The sequence below is a fragment of the Pteropus medius genome, unplaced genomic scaffold (assembly GCF_902729225.1).
Source record: "Pteropus medius unplaced genomic scaffold, Ma_sr-lr_union100, whole genome shotgun sequence".
In the NCBI taxonomy this organism is placed as follows: Eukaryota; Metazoa; Chordata; class Mammalia; order Chiroptera; family Pteropodidae; genus Pteropus; species Pteropus medius.
Genome location: NW_024340849.1, coordinates 1,839,299 through 1,858,734, shown reverse-complemented (window position 1 = coordinate 1,858,734; position 19,436 = coordinate 1,839,299). Strand labels below are relative to the sequence as shown.

Below are 19,436 nucleotides of genomic sequence, written 5' to 3'. Positions count from 1 at the left end.
TACCATCTCTGGAACCTCCAGGTCACCCACATTGGCATGCGACCCCTCCGCCAGAGGACGGCGGGCACCAGGCCGTGCTTCCCGTGAGCAGGACGGTACCTTCCACCGCGCTTCACCTCCTGCCAACCGGCTGGAGTTACAGACGCCGGAAACCCCCGAGGGACCCGAGCCTCCGGGGTGCCTGGACCGGAGCCCGTTGGGCGAGCTGTGTGTCAGCCAGCTCCAGCGACCAAGAACTTCACATCGGAGAAGGGGAAAGAGTCGCTGACACATGCACCCCCGGGGGCCGCGCTCAGCCACGTGGGCGGGAACGAGGCCCCGGGGGCTGCTGGACCCACTTACCGCGCTAAGAAGCCCGGAGACGTGGGCGCGCTTCGGGACCGGGGTCCTCCCTCAAGCGCCGCGTCATCCCGTGCCATCTGCCAATCACGACCCATCACAACGTGCGACGTGACTGGACGGAGAAAACGGGGGAGAGACCAGAGAGCAGGGTGCTGCTAGTTCCGGAGTCAGCGCCACTCGGTCGGGCCGAGCTCCGTGCGGCGGCCGCCAGCTGGGACCAAGCGCTCAGGAGCCCGGGATCCGGCATGGAGGCTTCTAGGGAGGGGCCCTGGGTGAAGACCGGCAGGACTGAGGCCCGAAGGCCTTCATGGATGAGAGTTGGGTGGGGGCCGTGGTTCCACAGTGTAGCGGTCAGCACGTCTGCTTTACACGCAGAAGGTCCTGGGTTCGCGCCCCGGTGGAGCCGCGGTCTACAGCCATGCCACCCTGAACAACCCTGATGTCTGGGCTCGGGAGCTAAGCAGGGTCGGGCCTGGTTAGTACTTGGATGGGAGACCACCTAGGAAGACCAGGTGCTGCAGGCGTAAATAATAATAATAAAGTTGGATGGGCACAGGCAGCTCCTGCCTCCCTCGACCTCAGCTCTGCTGCAGCAGAAACGGCCTCACAGAAAAGCACACGACACTACTATTTTCCATAAGCAGCGAGGAGTCGTTTGCAAAATTGCTGCACGAAACGGAAGGGGCCATTTGCCTCCTGGGATGTCCACGAAGCAAACACCTTTGGGACAGTATGCATGGGGAGCATACAGGGGAGCTCCAGGGTCACAGCCGGAGAAAGGCCACTTCGCGAGTGTCTTCAGTAAGGCCAATTTTCAGACAGATCTTTGCGGATTGTCGTGTCCTCACTCTGTAGTGACCCCAGAAAGTTGGAAGCCTTAGTACTTTATAATAGAAATAAATTATTATCCCAGTAAAGATGCAGCATCACAGTAGGTGGTCGATTGGAATAATAATTCGTTGTACTTGGGATAAAAAGATGACTCTGCTTTTCCACTGTGGTGATGGATTTTCTGAAGCCCGGTCAGTGAAAACAACATCAGCGTGTGGTGTAGCCTCTCGGCAGAAAGGCTTCTGGCTGTGGGACAAAAGTCATTTCGTGCCGAAACAGCTCACGTGAGATCTGCTTAGGCACCAGAGCAAACCAGGACCTTTCGAAAGAGCCCACGTAGATATCCTGAAGACAGTGTTCTCGGTGGTGCTGGAAGATGCGGTCTTTACAGTAAGGTCGACGACCAGCACAGGAGCCCTGACTCGGGGTGTCCCAACCTCGCACCATTGGACGTGTGGAGGTGGATAATTCCTTGTCGCAGGGCTGTCCTCTGCACTGTGGGAGGCTCCCACCCACAAGGCAGGGGTAGCAGCCCCTAGCCGTGACAGCCAGAAATGTGATTGCACATGTCCTCCGGGGGCAAAAGCAGCCGCCCGTGGGGAACCACGGCCCTAAATTAACAGGGGGGCCTCTTTCGTTTGCGACGGCAGGTTTCAGCCACCGCCTGTCACCCGCCCAAATGAACCAGCACGTGTCAGCACAAGCACACGGCAGCCGTGGGGGAACCGCATGGAGGGGACACGGCTCGTGCTCTTCCAAGAGGTTTCCCAACAGGGCAGCTTCCGAATGGACCAGGGACCCCGGTGGTTCTGGAGTTCCCCGTGCTTCCTGCGTGGGACGCGGGCCGGTGGTGCTCAGACCCCACTAACGAGTAACCGTTTCTCCCTCCCCAGGGGACAATCCTCTGGCTCTCGAAGGATGACCATCGGGACACTGAGGTCCCGATTTCTAAAATGAAACACACGCAGCCGTCCTGAGCCTGAGGACGACTCTCTCCGGGCCCGATGGCCTCACTCATCTTAAAACAGTCGCCAGGGATTCTGCAGCGAGATCAGTCCAGGCCTCCTCGCCTTCATCACGTCACAGAGATACTTATCGAAGCCCAAACAAGGCCCATAAATCGCGGGTCCCTGGTAGGCCCGTGTGCTCCGCAGCCCCTCGGGGTCCGCGGAAGGGTCACCTGGTAAGAGGCCAAGCCGCCAGACGTCCTCCCCGGCGCCTTTTTAATTTCCTCTCTCTCGTCCTTTCTTCTCGGAGATACTACATCTTTAAATAAAAGGCAGTGCGCAGGCTTCACAGGAAATTTCATTTTAAGTAAAATGTTCTTGAATTTAAAAAAGAAGGAAGAAGAAAAGGAGGAGGAGGAGAAGAAACGCGTTTTCTTGACAACGCGCCTGGACTTCTTGGCTCGGGGCGCTGGCCGGGTGCCCGCCCGTCCCTTTCTGGACAATCGGTTACTTTCCATACCCGTCGATGGCAGCGAAACCCAAGAGAAAGGTGACCGGGCTCGCTGCCTGCTCCCCGAGGCCTCGCGGTGCGCAGGACACGGCGCCTGCCTTCCTCGGTCCTGGCTGGATGGCAGGGGACGGCCACCTGCCTTCCTCGGGCCTCCTGGCTGGACGGCTGACTTTCCTCCTCCGCGACGCGCTGGGCCTCCCTGAGCCGGCTCTGTGCGCGGGGCCGATGTCGGATCTCAGGATGTCCCCTCTCCTCTCCAGCAGGCCAGTGGTCTGGGGACTGCCCCGAGACACCCTTCCGTCACCATCGACATCTGAAAGGCCGCCGAAGGGAGTCCGGGCTCCGCCTGACGGACGGCGAGGTCCGCATCTGCTCGCCTTCCTTTGATGTACGAAAAATCATGCAGCTCGTGGCTTCGCGTGAAAGCACCCTGGAAAAGGTCCCCCCTCCTTTCGACAGACGTTGCTGGAATGGGAAGCCGCTCATCCGCTTCTGTGATGTTGTGAGCTCGGTAGATGCGTGAACTTGTGAACGGCTGCAGGGTCTTTCTGAAAGAGGAAATTTTATTTAAAAACGCAAACTGATCTCCCGCACGTGCTTCGGGCTTGTCGTCAGCCGGGTGCGGTCTCACTGAGGACAAATGCTCGCCTGAGCTCTCGATCCTTCCCTACGATGCCCTCGAAGCTCTACCACGCGTTGGTTTTTCTTAAACTGGGACATAGTGGTAACACGCTCCGCTCGCAGCCTGGCTTCGGCTCATACCGTCCGATCGTCCCTTAGAGGGTTGCCTTTGGCTCGTGGGTTTAACCACGTACGTAGGATGGGTCCCACGCAGGGACAGAGGACAATCAGGCCGTGTCACGATGTGACTGAGCTGCGAAGGAATCTATGTCCAGACAGGACATAAACGTGTCCCCACCTGCTCGCTGGGGACACCTTCAGCTGTGTACGCACTTTTGATGGGGAGAATGTACTGACATAGTTTGAGTTACAGCTCAGGAAAGGAACTGTGACGTCACTAGGCAATTGAAGGAATGAGAAGATGTGGCACGAGGCTGGGCGGCAGGAGGGAGAGCCGAGGGCACCTTATCAACCCGCCTCGTCCAATCTCGCTGTTACCAGTGATCAGTTTAGCACTAGAGCAACTTCCTCTGGCAGCAGACTGATCTCACGCCCGGGCGAAACGAGCGTGAATTCCACGTCGGAGATCGCTCACTTACGCTTAGAAGGAAAACACTAGACAGGGGTGGGGACACCACGCTTCACTGAAGGGTGGCGTGAGCGGCCATCGACCATCACCAAAAGCAGCAGCGAGAGACCCTCGGCCATCGACCATCACCAAAAGCAGCAGTGAGAGACCCCTCGATTTAGAAGGTGATCATGTCATCAGATCTTTTCTCTCTTTTTGAATTAAAAAAAAAAAAGAAGTAAGGAATAAAGGAACTGAGGGACAATGGGGAAGAAGTAACGAAGGGAAACAGGACATTGTATAATGACCAGTGTCGACCCACCCAGAAAAGATAACAATTCTAGATGCGTACGTGTCGAATATAGAATTATAAATTCTGTGCAGCAAAACCTGACAGAACTGAAATTAGAACTAGATGAATCCAAAATGACAGCCAGGGACCCCACTCTCAACAACCGATAGAAAAACCAGACAGAAAATCATCAAGGATATAGATAAACTCAGCGACATCATCAACCGACAGGCTCTGACTGACATTTTAAACACTCCACCCAACAGCGGAAAAACGCACATTCTTTTCAAGTGCCCGTTATCAAGATGGACCATGTTCTGAGCCATAAAACAAACAAACAAACAAAAAAAACCTTGGGAAATTTAATGAATTTAAATCAACAGTGTATGTTCTCCAACCACACTCAAACTAGAAATTAGAATCAAAATTAAAAAATCAATAACAAAACAATACCAAAAAAAAGTCCCCAAACATTTGGAAACTAATAATAAAACTTCTAAATAATCCATAGGTCCAAAGAGAAAATTTATGTATATTAAATTACTAATACCAGGAATGGAATAGGGGCTATCACTACATACCCTACAGACATCAAAGGAAAAAGGAAATACCACAAGCGACTCTACAACATAATTTGACAGCTGGATGATATAACCAATTCCTCAAAAATACAAACTACCACAGCTCATTTAATATAAAATAGGTTTTTGAATATCCAAATAACTATTAAAGTAATTGAATTTCTTATTTGAAAACTTTTGGAAAAAATATCTCCAAGCCCAGATAATTTCACTGGAGAAGACTACCAAAATTTAAAGAATTAACACCAATGCTACACAACTTTTTCCAGGAAATTCGAGAGAGAACGCTTCCAAATTCATTTTATGATGTCAATATCACCTTGATACCAAAAGCAAAAACAGTACAAGAAAGACAAATATCCCTCATGAATACAGACATAAAAATCCTTAACAAAATATTAACAACAGAGAATTCAGCAATTAAATGATTTATTATTATATTCTATTATTATAAATCGAGATCAGCTGAGGTTTGATGAACAAGCAGGGTTTATTCCAGGAATGTAAAACTGGTTCAGTGTTTGAACAGTCCCTTGAAAGCGCCCAGCTCTGTCCCTTGGACATCCTCCATCCAGGTGTCTCCACCTGGCAACTCCTGCTCGTCTGTTGGGTCTGAGCTCAAACATCACACCCTTGCCCGCCCTGCGTGAGTGAGGCCCTGTGATACTGTCTTCTGACAGCCACATGTGGCCACTCAGCTCTTTAAAATGTGGCCAGTGCCACTGAGGAACCAAGCGTTTAATTTTATTTAATTTATAATATTTTAAATTTAAAGAGCCACGTGTGGCTACTGGCCTTGTGTTCTGGTATTTTGGATCTCGGCTTTGGACCAGCAAATATAATGTCCATTTCCTCTAACGACTAGCACAGGGCGAGGCCGGAGTTGTCGCTCAAATATTTCAAATGAATGAAAATGGAACCTCGCTTTTTATTTGCATTTTTTAAGTTATAATGAAGTTGAGCATCTTTTCGTATATTCACTGGCCATCGTTTATATTTCTTCTTTTCTATGGACTATCCACTTTTCTGTTTAGCTCTTGATTTTTAAGCACTTTTACAAATTAGGAAATTATATGTAAATATTTGACTCTGAAATATGTTGCAAATATTTTCTGAAGATTGTAGTTGATATTTGTATTGTGGCCTTTGCCATATGGAAGTTTTAAATTTACATATAATCAGTTTTATCAGCCTATTCCTTTACAGTTTCTGGGCATAAACTCTTTGTAAATGCTTTATATTCATCCTTATCCCAGTGACTTTCACAAGAATAAAAAACCCAACCGTAGGTTAGTATTTTTAGTCGTATCGTGTTGCTTTTTTCTCAGAAGAGCGATAAGTTTCCACAAAGCAAACAGACAATAACAAAGACCAGACGAGGTGGCCAAGATGGATGCAGATGCACGCTGACAGTTACAGAGAGAGGTTTAGTATTCGCTGCATTAAACTTTTATCCCGGGGGTCGACTGGTTTGACTTCTTAAGTGGGAATTACGTCTTCAGAAAACTCGCTCCCCAGAGCAGATGCTCAGAACGGTGGCCAAAAGAGGGGTGCTGCTGGGCAGGCAGGAGGCTCACGTGGGAACCCCGCTATCTTCAGGGTTGAAACAAAAACCACCACGCACCTGCCACGCCGGGCGAGTGAGTCACTCGACCTCACGGCCCTGTTTCTTTCTTCGAGCAAAGGAGGCTCTGAGAGCCGCTGTCCCCAAGGCCCGTAGCCCTGTGGACAGCACAGGAGGAAGGCCCGCCAGCCCCCTGGCCAGCGCCGAGGTCCCCACCCTCTGGCCCCGCACACCTGCAGGGGGACAGAGGTCAGCAGAGGGCGCCCTCCTCACGCCTCACCCACCGGGCTCCAAACCATTGCACTTCCCACTGTAGTGTGACACGTTCCCTGCTGCTGTGACGTCTGACAGGCGCTGCCCGTGTCGGGGTGGCCCCCGGTGTGAGTGATGCCTGCCGACTGGGACAGATGCCTGTCAATTCTACTGACAATTTCTACTTGTGTTAGCTTGCAGGGAAAAAAAAAAAAAAAGATAAAATGTCCCCTCCTCTGAAATTATGAAAAGAAATAAAGAAATATTCGATATGTGCATTTACAGGTTTGGACGAAACCTAAAGTGTCAGCTTCCATGTTTTCCAGAAACAAAACAGGACGGGAAGATTGACCGACTGAGCGACGGCCACCTCACAGGCTCCGTCTTCACGCGGCTGCACACGTGCGTGCAGCTACGACTCGAGATTCCGTCACATGGGGACGAAAAAAATAGAGCCTGTTAGCGACACAGCGATGGAGGGAAAGTTTCTGGGGCCAAGTCTCCAACGAACGCACCGCGACGGGCCGTAAGCACTTTATCACTTCCCCGGCCGCGCACGAGGGCACACCTGTGACTGTCGCCGCGGGGGACCCGAGCCCTTGCCCTGGCCGCGCATTTTCTTGGCGGCCATGCTGCTCACGAGCTTGTTTTATTGCACTGTGACTTGTTATATCCGACACGAGTTAACACTGCACTTAAAAACATGGAAGGCGTTTTTCCTCCACAGAGCGAGGCGGGGGCATTGAGGCCACTGAGAAGCTGACCCTCTGGACGGGCCCCCGGGGCCCTGTGTCAGACGCAGACGGGAGGGGAAGATGAGCTCCGGCGGGGTGCTAGAAGGAGCGCCTCTCAAAACATGGGCGAGAAACGCCTCTCCCATCAAAAAAAAACAAAAACAAAAACACCCTACACGGTAAGAAGGGGCGAGACACCCACAGTGCCAGACTGGAAGATAAGCACCTGGGTCACTGCCACTGCGTGACTTAGTCACCGCCCCTCCCAAGACGGGAGCCGATGCTGAGAAACGCGTTCAGCACACTTCCTGACGGTCGGCTGCCAGCCTCACGAACCGCTTTGTTTGTTTGTTTTTGTATTGATAATCTTTTTTGCGTTAATGATCTAGCTGTATTGCCTATCAGAAATTCACTAACTACGCGTCCATTCATTTAAGTGTTGTCGGTGGATGCCTAGCCTTAGAAAGGTCTCGTAAATCTGAGGAACACTCTGGAAAGCATCCTTAAGGGTCCCCCGGACCAGTGCGCAGCGGCTCAGCCTGCCCCAGGTCTTCCGACGTCAGGCGAGGTCCAGCGCGGTGACCTCTCAAGCTCTCAGTCAGTCCCCGTCACAGACAGCACCAAAAGCAAGGTCCTCGAACCAGTCGATCCTTGTTCCACTGCAGCATGGAAAACAGAAATATTTATAAGTTCCTGGGAGGGTCTTATTTCTTGAATGGAAAGCGAAGACTTGACATTCTTTAAGACTGCCGGTCGACTCCAGACAAGCCGTATTAAATGACGACGTGGGAACAAGGGCCGTGAAAAATCTAAGAGTCGGCAAAGAAAACATCTTTTGTTTAAGCAGATTGCTGTGGATTTCAAAGCACTTAGAATTACTATGTTCCTTTCATATCCTTTGCTCCTTCTTGGATTCTGGGTCCTGCTCAAATGTTAGTTTTACTGGAGTGTTTTATTGAGGCCAAATTAACATCCAGACGGGAATTAATGCTTGCCTTTGTTCTGCAAGCTCAGACTTAGGTGCTGGACACATTTTCACACTCAAGAACATTTCACACCAGAAAAACACACATCAATTTACCAAGAGGTAAGAACTTCAAAGTTTGAAGCCCTAATCCACACTGGCTGTTGGGTTTCCCTGCACCCTCCACCTGCCTGAGTATGCCTGGCATACTGCACGATCCCCACACCCCGGAAGGCAGGGGCCTGGGGTCTCTCCTGCAATGCTCTGATCCCTTAGCGGTATCACCCCCTTTACATGCAGCCCCCGGGCAGGAACAGGAAGATAAATCTTGTTCCCGGCGGATTGTCACATCGCCCGGCGTGCTGGGGCCTGCCACTGGAGGTCTCTGGGCACTGGAGTGCCAAGACTCCACATGGCTGAATACAGGGTTCGATTCGTCTTGGCAGGCACGGACTTTCCGCAGACAAATTAGCATTGTTTCATCTCATTTTGACACCATAATGTCTTCTCCATACACCTGTTCTGACATTTTCATGAAATCATTGCATCCCAATCAACGGAGTAGGGAATTAGATTGTTGCACCAAACATTCTGAAAAGCATGGCTTATTTTTCATATCTAAATATCTCATCCCCATCTGCCTCTTTGGAGAGAGAAATTTGAGATCCAACACCCTGTAAATTTAAAAGTATAAAATATGCATATGCGACTTCACAGTCTCTCTATTTACAACACGTACCATGCAGAACTCATACGTGGGTAAATGGATAACTTTTGAAGTACATCAGATCTAGGATTTTCATAGAAAATGAACGTCCCCATGTTCTGGCATGTTGAAATCAAAAAACACTTCTGGACTGACATTCCTGAAATTTCAAATGATGGTGATGATTATCGTTGCGATCGTCGTTACCGGTGACACCCCTTGGTTCTGAAATGCTTTCCCAAACCTCCTACTTTTTATGGCACAATAAACTCCAGTGCAATTATTTTATTATTGGCTTAAATTTACAGGCAGAAAACTGATGCTGAGATGCCCCATGTGGTGTTCAAGGTACCAAATCGAATTAAGGGAGGGGCAGAGATACGACTTCCGACTTCCGTCTTTAGACTTGACTTCCAGGCCGTCATGCCGTAGGGCACACGGGGCGAGAACACCGGTCTTAGCGACTACTACCTCTCACTGTCACTAAAATGAATTCCTAAAATCCTTGAGTTTTTGCTTTATTTTCGAATCAGCGTCATGTTTTGATCCAAAAACCAGCTAACCTACACCATTCTTGGGTGGGCTCCGGGCGCTTAATTGAGCGTTTAGAAAGGCCCAGGCTGGAGAGCTTTTGCCAGGTAGTGTCGCTGCGGAATTGAATGGCGTGAAAGGCTGTTTAAGCGAAGCCTCAAACCGCAGCATCCCCGGTGTGTCTGTCGGTCAGGAAACCTCCATGGCTTGCCCGTGAGGAAACCCGCAAAGCCAGCGTAACGCCAACGGTGCTCGTCCCTGCGAAGTGGCAGGAGCGGCTTCCCATTTGACCGGCGCGAAAATGCACCTCCAACGGGTCTGAAGGGATCCTCCGTCCGAGGCGCCTCACTGCCTGCCACTTCTCCTCACCCTCCTCGATCTCGTCTACTCATCCTACAAGATCTATTAGCTCTCCCAGGCGAAACTAATCAGTAGTAATTAGTAGAAACTAATCAGTAGTAAGCGGTTATACTTAACCCAATTCACTGGCTTCTGTGTTCCTGTCAATGTCCCAGCCCCTCCACTCCCCAAACTGAGCCTGTAAAACCCTCCGGGGCACGGACAGTGCGCTAAGGTTCTCAAATCTCCAACGATTCTTGCACAGAAAGCTTGTTAAATGAACACGTTTCAAAGCAGCGTTCCAAAACGAAACATCACCCCCTCTTCCAAATGAGCTCCCTAGCTATACGCCATGTAGGTAGAAAAATTATTAAATCAATATATATCCAAATCGATTCAACAAATATTGATTTCTAAATCTAGTTTAGTGATGAGATGCGATACACAGACCCACCATTCATCACCCCGCTTTCCTAGTAACCACCGCGGTTACGCAATTCGAAAGCCTTTTGAGATACTCGCCTGTTCTGGAAACAAATTCACGCACGCACATGGGCAGTTTAAACAGAAGAAATCCCGTGAAGAATCCAGCAGCGGAAGATGAAGTTGTTCTTCAAAGATCGTTCCCACGATCTTTGGTAAACTTGATAGATTTAATGGTATTTTTGAGGCGACCATCTGGGGTTCAGTCTTCTCAACGTTTGCCATAAACAGCACGGGGCTGAAGAAAGGGTTAATTTCTCTCGGTTTGGTCGTTAGACTTCGTGGATGTTGGAAACGCAGTGTTAAAGGCTCTGGGACTGCCGACCGGTCTTCCTAATCCGGAGGAGGTTGTGTGGGGATGGCCTTGGGGGTTCAGGAGCTGTAGGGGCCTCTGCACAACCTGCATTTTCATGGACACGTGGTCGAGAAGGGCGGTCCGCTGATGTCACATTTGCCCCAGTGACCTCAGGCATTGAGTCGTCAATAGAAACCCCATTCTGGCCCAGGCCCCGGGGCCGCGTGGATGGGACCCTCCGGATCTCGGCTCCACGGGTCCTAGCGATGCCGGACGCCCTGGGAGTGACGGGGTCTCTGGTGTGCCCTCAGCAGAGCAGAACCATCCTGCGCTGAAACTCCGTGGGTCCGGTCCCCAGCGAAGCCTGGCTTCGAACCGGGTTTCCCGTCGTTGGAAACCCGAGGGTCAGTTTGTCCGGAAGTAAACGGCGAGGCTGGAGAGAAGGGCCAGCCTGGGCCTCAGCCCCCGGCCGGCTCTGAGGGGCGGGGGGCGCGGGCGCGCGTCACGGGGCCGCGCTGCGGGCGGCCAGGACCGCGGCCGGATTCCCGCTCGGGCGCTGCCACGGCCGTCGGGCCTTTCGTCTGCCCGGGGACCCCGCGTTCACGCCCCGAGCCACGACCCCGGGTTCTGGGTGCCGATGGGTGGGCTCGTCTGCGCGTGCCGGGGGGGGGGACGCCCCGCGCGCAGGGGAGACGGCGACAGTGGCGGAGCCCACGTCCCAGCTGGCCAGGCCGTGCGCCCCGTCCCTCAGGCACCTGGAGAGAATGGCCGCGTCCTCCCCAGCCGGTGTACCCCAACTCCCCTCGTCCTTCGGCCGGGAACGCCCAGCCCTGGCTAGGCTCGGCGCGGGGTGAACACTGGTCTGGTGTCACCTGTGCGTGCCGCATGTCTCAGTCACGGAGCGACGTTGACCCCTTGGGATCCCGCCCAGACCTCGACTTCCACCCGGGGGGCCCATGCGGAGACCCGACATGCCCGCGGCTGCCGCCCCCCTTCGGCTCTGGCTGCTTGGGAGCTGACGGCCACGTGGCCCTCGGGGTGTCCTGGAGAGGAAGTGGGGAGCGGGCTACTCTCCGTTGTGGGATGAACAGCACGAGGTCCCCGCGCCAGAACGGCTCCTCGGAGAACGGGCCCCTGTCCATGGTTCCCAGTCTCTGTTGACCAGCCGAGGGCCTGGCTGCACAGCAGGCTGGACCCATCCAGAGAGCGCGGCGCGGGCTCCACCTCACAGCCTAATGGGGACAGGCTGGCAGAGTGGTATCTTGAAACTGTGGGAGGCAAACATGGTGCAAATCCCCTGCCTGGGGAAGATAAGGGCTCGGGGTTGTGTGAGCTAAATGCACACCGCTGAAATGTGATTGAAAACTTTGTGATGTGAAGACCGAAAATCACTAGGACGAGGCAGGCAGTGTTTAATCTCCTGTTAGATGACAATTCAAGATAGACTGATAGAGATGCCTGCTTCCCGATAAGCCAGTCAATACTGCAGATGGCAGGTCCCGGCGGGAAGCAGACCCGGGAGGGGGGTGGCGGACCTCCACATTCCCTGTTCTCATCCTGCTCTCAGCCCCCCGCTAAGTGAGGCGAGACCCGTGATTTGCTGCATTACGCTATCGCGCTCCAGACCCGAAAACATCCGGCTCTTTCCAGGGAGGCCGCTCTAATCACGTCCACGTGCGCACCTCCGCCACGGCGTTAGTCCGAGCTGGGACCTTCTTAACCTGTCCTGAAAACCGAAGCCGAGGGTGGTCTTTGAAAGAAGCCTCGCGGCCTCAAGGAAAGCCAAATTCTCAGGCAGAGAATTTTCCAGTTAGTGTACGCTTAAAATTCTCGCTTTGTTGTTGTTGTTGTTGTTGTTGTTGTTGTTGTTGTTTTAATGCACAAGCAGGAACACACACACAAGCACTCACAAAAGAACCAGAGAAATCACTGGTTTTGGCCAAAGGAACAGAATTACACACATCTGCAGCGAATAAGGCGCGGTAAGAATGAGCCCGCGGCTCTCCCACCGTGAGTGAGCACGTGCGCGTGAGTGTGCACGCTCACCAGACTGCCAGCCCGAGTCCCTGCACAGATGTGCCAGCTGTCGGCAGGGCCGTCAGTCACCGCCGTGCTTATTTGGAGGGAACTTGGGAAGATCTCTTGGAACACGGTCGTCTTCATAGATTTTACTTATTAAATAATTTCCTGGGCTTTTCTTCTGGAAAAATTTCCAACTGTAACAGAAAGAAAGCCACGAGAGAAGAATGTTTATAGCAAGAAGGGTCTCTGAAATAGCTTTGCTCCGGGTTCTCTTTTAGGTAAAAATCTGTCGCACCACGTTCCTACTGGAAACTATTCATTGAGTTTTCCTCGTTTGTAGGTATTTTGTTTTCCCCTAAATGTCAGTGCTTGCTGAGGAAAAATTATGTATATTTTGCTTGTTTCTTCCAGAGCTCCTTGCCGTATGCCTCCACCTGCTGGAAAGAAGCAAGCAGTTTCGGAATGTACAGCTGTGCATTCAGGAATGTCTGTTTTCAGATAAATTCTATAAATACACGAAATAGATGCTTCCTTATAAACATCATGTGTAAATTAAACATTGTGCCTCAACCTGCCGCATACTTGTGCAATCGAGGTATTTAAAATATAGTGGGAGTTGAAAATAACGTCATTTTGTGGAAAACAGAGTTTATGTTGATGCAAGTAACTCAGAATATTTATCGAAATATAGTGAATCAAAGGTGAATGTAAATCGGGGCATTAAATTTCTGAATGTTAACAAATGTTTTCATTTCCCCAGCTGCAGTATATCATTTTGATCAGCGATTGCGAAGGAAGCTGTACGTTGGCCTGTTTTACACAAAATGTTCTGATAGGCATCCGTGCACTGGGGCACGTTTATAAATTCTAAGAATTCATATAATTTACCTGATAGATCAGGAGCCATTACAGTCTGCTGTGTAAATTCATATTTTGGCACTCTTTAAAAAGTGGATTATTATTGACTCAATAGACCATAACAGTTTCAAAGAAGCCATTACTGTCTGTTGTATAAATCCTTCATGTGTGTGTTTTATTGACCCTTTGAAGCCATCGGGGTCTGTCTTCTCCGACTAGCTGCCATGCGTGTGCACCAAATGCGTGTGCTAAAGATGCCTCAGAAACTGAATCTGTAGTCAGACCGCCCCTGTTCTTATGCCAGAAGCCACAGTGTAGAACTGGATATTTCTACTGTGGCTTCCAGAATTCCATCTCCCCGTACGTGTATAGAGGTTGAAAATATGAAACGTGGGTAAGGAATTGGTCACTTGATTTCAAAATTCAAAAGAAAAAAAAGAAAAAGAAAAAGCACAGAGAAAACCGAAGACAATTTTTTCTTTGCATGAAAAGACATCTCGATGTCTGCACGAATTTACCAGCTCTGGGAGGCTGGTGAAGACACAGTGAGATTTCTCTACTTTGCTCTTTTCAGAATCCAAATGAGACCTTTATTTATTGTCTACGTGTTTATTTTGTGTTCTCTTCTCACGTAAAAAAAAAAAAATAGGATACCTGAATATTTTGCCAGGAAAAACTCTTACTTATTTGCATCATCAGTACAAATAAAATGAGGTATTTTGAGGCTGCAAGGGTCAGGGCTTTCGACGGTCTCCTGGGCTGATGACAGGTCTGGGTTAAGGCGCCATGACACACGCACACAGGCGCAGCACAGGCTGGCGTGTCTGAAGTGATAATTAAGCTGTTTGTGATTCTGCTTCCTGATATTGCCGAACCTACTCACACAAGCATGGACGCCCCATCTTCAGAGGGAGGATGTATTCTAGAAAGCACGCTCCGAGCAAACTGCACAGGCAGGCTGCCCACGGGAGCCCGAGGCTTGGGGTCATTAGCTGCATCCTCACTTTCTGCCTTGGAGCAAATGGCTGGTGTGCTTTTGAAGCTCGGGAGACATGCTTGTGGAATGACAGTTTCGAAACACATCTGATCGTCAGCAAAACGTATCTGCTAAAGAGACCAGAGCCTTTCAAGTCGTAGAAGGAAAAAGAGCAGGAAGGGTGAAACCAAGCGCCGTAAAACTTCACTCTCCGCCCTCAGAAACGGTAAACGCACCCCTGCTCAGAGTTATTCCGAGTTCTAATTGTTGTAATGGGTGGCTTAAAATCCTGAAGGTCAATGGTAATAAGAGATAGAACACAAGGAGCCTCAGGGACACGGCTTTTTAGTTGTGCACCAACTCAGATAAACGGACGGGAGTCAGGAACGACGAGTTCGTGAAGCATCCGCGCTGTGATTCGGGAAAATCCCACTTGTTTTCATGTTGCAAACACCTGCTGACCTCTGCGTGGCACCTTGTACGCGTGGGAGCAAGGCGCCTCGTCCAACGCTGGGGAGCAAAGCCTGAGAGACTCTGCCCAGAGCCAAGGCCTTGTGAATCCCAGCCCATCGCCCGCCTTCCCCAGGGACGAATTCATCTGAACTCGTCCCCAGGTGCTGGCTTTGAACCCTGGAGGCCTCCAGTGGCTACAGCCAGAAGAGAACCCTGCCCTACAGCAGTGACACAAGAAGCGGAAGGTGTGTGACCGCGTCTCAGAAGGGAATCCGAACCCCCGCCGGCCCCCAGCAGGCCTGTGGCGGCCCCAGCCCGGCCAGGACAGGGTTCAGGCCTGGCTACCTGGCAGGGACCCTGGGAACACTGGCCTCCTGCGCTGCATTAACCCTCGAAGAAGGGCTCAGGGCCGAGGACAGCCGGCCTCACTGCCCCTCGGATCCGTTTATTCCACACACGCCCAAGGGGCCCAGGTCGCCTCAAAACCCCTTCTCTCTTGCCTCGGTTTGAACAGGAAGTTCTATTTCCCAATGTTTCCTAGCACGGCTACTTTTGCAATATGGAGGGGCACGTCGCTGCCCTTTTAAAACAAAAAGTGTGCACACACGCACACCCGAGCACAGAGCCCTCACGTGCTGCGGATGCAGGGGTTCCCTGGGTGGGCACCGCCCTGCACCCGAAAATCCGCTGTAATTGTGAACATCTGGCTGGCAGAGGCCGGCGCGGGTCAGCAGCGGGAACGCGGTGGCATTCTCGCGGAGTGTCCCCGCGTCCCCACGGGCTGTCCCAGGGGCACCAAAGACGGTAAGAGTCTCCCGATCCCGGGGGGAAATATCAGCAGAAACTGGAATGCCCCTGCTCCCCACTTGGAAAGAAGCGGGGCGGGGCAAAGGTGGAAATTAATTATTAAGGGAAAAAATGGGATTCCAGGAGAACTGACCCTTTCTGTGAGATCCGCTTCCGGTCCCTGTTTCATTCGAACTGCGGTCTGGACCGCATGCACGAAACTGGTTCCTCTGGCACCAGCGGCGCCGCAGCGTTTGGCAGTGAGTATGTCGGTTCCCGCGCGCCAGCTGCGTGGAAGTCACAGACCCGCCCCGAAGCGGGAGGTCCCCAAGGCGGGCTCGCACCACCCAAGGCTCGGGGGCCGCGTCCCGGGCGCTCTCCGCGGCAGCCGCGCCCCCTCGCCGTGCGACAGGCCTGTCCGCGCCCTGGGCACACCACATGTCCAGGGCGGCACCAACGACAGGGCAATGACACACATCGCAGACAGCGCGCGCGCAGCGCCACTCGGCGGTCGCCGCCCCCTCGGGGTTTCCGGTCGCGAGGACATCGGTGCACGCACAACCTGCGTTCGCACCGCGGACGTCGCCGCCGCAGCCCTCGCGGTCAGTCCCGGTCCGAGCCGACTCTCTTCTCTCATTCTTATCGGGCTTCGTGTGTCAGGCCCACAGGGTGAATTCGATGGCGGACAACCGGACACTTGGGTGGACGGCCCCTCCCCCTCGCAGGAAGGTCAGCCCTTCACAGGTGTTTCTGAGGAAGAACAGGTGTTCGATTCGGTGCTCGGGACGGAAGGGAGCCCGCGTGCCCCGACGCGGTCACTGCCCTCTTAGCCTGCGATGAGGCCGCCAGGCACGCAAGACAGGATCCCCGAAATCTCAGTGGAGCAGGAAGGGCGCCGGGCCTCCCCGCCCCCGCATCCGCATCCGCATCCGCGTGGTGTGGGAGGCGGGCGGGTGCAGAGGCCGGCGGCCCCTCCCCTCTTGGGCCTGCACCCTCCGGCTGACGCTGAGAAGGTGATTCGTAAATGATGGCTATGGAGCCCCAGGACTTATGCTTAAAACGGATTTAAAAAAAGGAAAAACACTGGAGATCCCAAAAAAGAATCTCGATGCTTCTGCATCCATGTGTGTAAGTGTAGGCCAGACTGTCAGGGCTGGGCGCGCTGAGGGGTTAGTCCCTGTGGAGAGCAGGCACGCTACACAGCGCCGCAGCACACACACACACACACACACACACACACACACACACACGTGTCTCCCTCGTCACCCGTTATGCCTGTCTGGGAGGACACCCTCCAAGCAAACGGGCCTGAGGGTGCCCGAGGCTCCTGGCAGCGTCCACCCTCGGACCCCCAAGTCCAAGAAGGAGGCCGGAGGTCCCTGAGCAGGATGGAGGCCTTCATGGAGTTGCGCTTCTGCGGGGTGCCATGAGGACACCCCTGCTCAGCAGACAGAACGCCAGGCCTGCTTCTGAAATTCTGGGCCTCGAGCAGGGGCGTCTGGTGCAGGGGGGAGGGCGCAGAGTCCCGCCGGCCCGGCCGGGTCCTAGGGTCCTGCTGGTGCGGTCACCCCACAGACGGCACCAGGCCGCAGGCGAGGACGGCAGGCCGGAGTGGGAAGGCGGGGTCCCGGCGCCACAAGCAGCACCCACGGAGGATGGGGGCCTGGCCTCTATTATCTGTACATCTCCAGGACTCCTGGGGTTCGTTCCGCTAGATATGGAAAATAAAGGGTCGAGTGGTAAGCACCCCTGTTTTAAGTTCACCTACTTAGGAGCGGAGAACTCTAAACACAGCTCGCTGTGAGCGCGACAAGGGTCCCCAGCCACTCCGAGCGGGCTGAGCCTTAGGGACCCTGAGAAGAGAGCCGCCAGCCCCAGGCGCCAGGGGCTCGGGGCGGGGTCTGGCGTGGCTCCCGCCCGCGCGGGGACGCAGCCGGGGCGAGCACGCGGGCGGTGACTTTGTTTCTCCCGCACCGGGGGCATCACTTACGGCCCGTTCTGAAATGACGCAGGCGTTATAAACTGAAAAAATGTCTTATAAGGTGTTGTAAATAAACGTCCTGGAGAACAAACGGGTCAGGGAGGGCGGGGCGGTGTCGCTTCCACGGTTCTGAGTCTCTTTTATTTTCACCAGGTATTAACAATATATCCTGAATCTAAGCGCTGGAGCGGGGGTCAAACGCGCGGGAGCAGGAAAGGAGGAGGGGGGGAGGGGGGGACGATGGGACCCCCCACCAGCAGCAGCATCAGGACAGAAGTCGGCCAGACCCCAGGGGCAAATTCCAGCGTTTCCTCCACAGTTTTATCTCAGACGCTCAGAACAGTTTAATCATCTACTTTCCCGCTTCCTTAAATGAAGATGTGAAACCCCTCTCCGGTGTCCTCGCCCTTACGCAGAAGCCAACGGTCAAAGGGCACAATTCACAATGTCTCTGCTGCTGTTCTGTGTGACTTCTCCCGCTTTTAACCCAAATCTCTAACCTATTTTAAACACGCCACCGCGGCCGCCGCCCCCACTCCCGGAGCCAGAACCCTTTTCTCTGTCTGTCTTTTCTCTGCATCGGATGAACTTTCAATGCAGGAGCGCGACCCCCGCCTTGGCCGGCCCCCTGCGGGGAGCAATTGTCTGCGGAGAACAGGAGGATCCCGCCTTTGTGGGGGGAAGAGAGGGGACAGACACCATTGTGACTTCGCAGCCCAGACGCTCCTCTTCCCTTTTATTTTTCCCCCTGGGTCTAACAGCTGTTTCTCATCAGAACTGGTGTTTGAAAGACATTGCAAAAGTGAGTGTATCAGTATCACAATTAGTTTCACAGGCGGCTAATAACTTACTCGCCACCCGTGCCGTGCCCGATCTCATCGGCACAGCCGGATTTATGCCTGTTTGTCCCCGTGGCCACGTCTGGAGGCCATTCCAAGGGGAGGGGCCCTGCCAGCCACACTCCCTCTGGGGGTGCTGGTGGAACAGCCTTCCAGGAACTTGGGGTGCCGGTGGAGGGGAAAACCTTCCAAGAACGGCCACCCTGTCCAGTGAGGGTGACAGGGAGAACCCTGGGCCTGTGACTCGGGAGACACCACAGCCCAGTGTCCTCACCCTCCCCCCCGCCCGGCTCTCCCGTCCTCACACCTCAAGGTCAAAGAAACTTCTAAGGTTCATATTAGTTCAGACATGAAAGCGCCGAGCTTTGGTGGGGGGCTGCTGTCAACGGTGCCAAATTATGCGTGTCCAGTTCTGGCGGTGTGTGATCTACCGCTGTTCGTTAGGGCTGAGCTGGGACCGGCGACTCATTTTTCTTGGGGCCGCTAGCTGGTCTGCAGGGAGTCCCAGGGCTGAGAGGCTGGTTCGTCCTTTGCTCGCTCAGCAACTTTGCTCTCGATTTTTTTTTTTTTTTAATGAAAAATTTTCATGCAAAATGGCGACACGGGGGCCTTCGACACAGAAGTGAGTGGATCAGCTGTCGCACAGACCCATGAAACGGATAACTTGGAAATAGTTAAGTCTGCGGCTGTGATGCCCAGATGCGACATCTGGGCCCTGAGGACATACACGGCGAACCCACTGTGCAGCTACCTAGCGCCTCGAAAAGGCCACGTGGGGGCCTTTTCTCTCTGGCAAACGTCTGGAAGCCTCTGCAAAGGGGAGGGAAGTCACTTGCGCCAGGCTAAAAGCTACGGCTTCTGTTCCAAAACGCGCAGACTGGACTGGGGGCGCTCGCGAGCCAGCGCCAGGCCCGGGGAGTGGCAACCGCGCAGCCGCGCAGCGCGAAGGCCCGCGTCCCA

General features: G+C 53.2%; 1 pseudogene; it reads left to right on the top strand.

Moving 5' to 3' along the window:
* Positions 1-750: 750 nt before the first annotated feature.
* LOC120591039 (uncharacterized) lies at positions 751-866 on the top strand (annotated as a pseudogene).
* Positions 867-19,436: the final 18,570 nt, after the last annotated feature.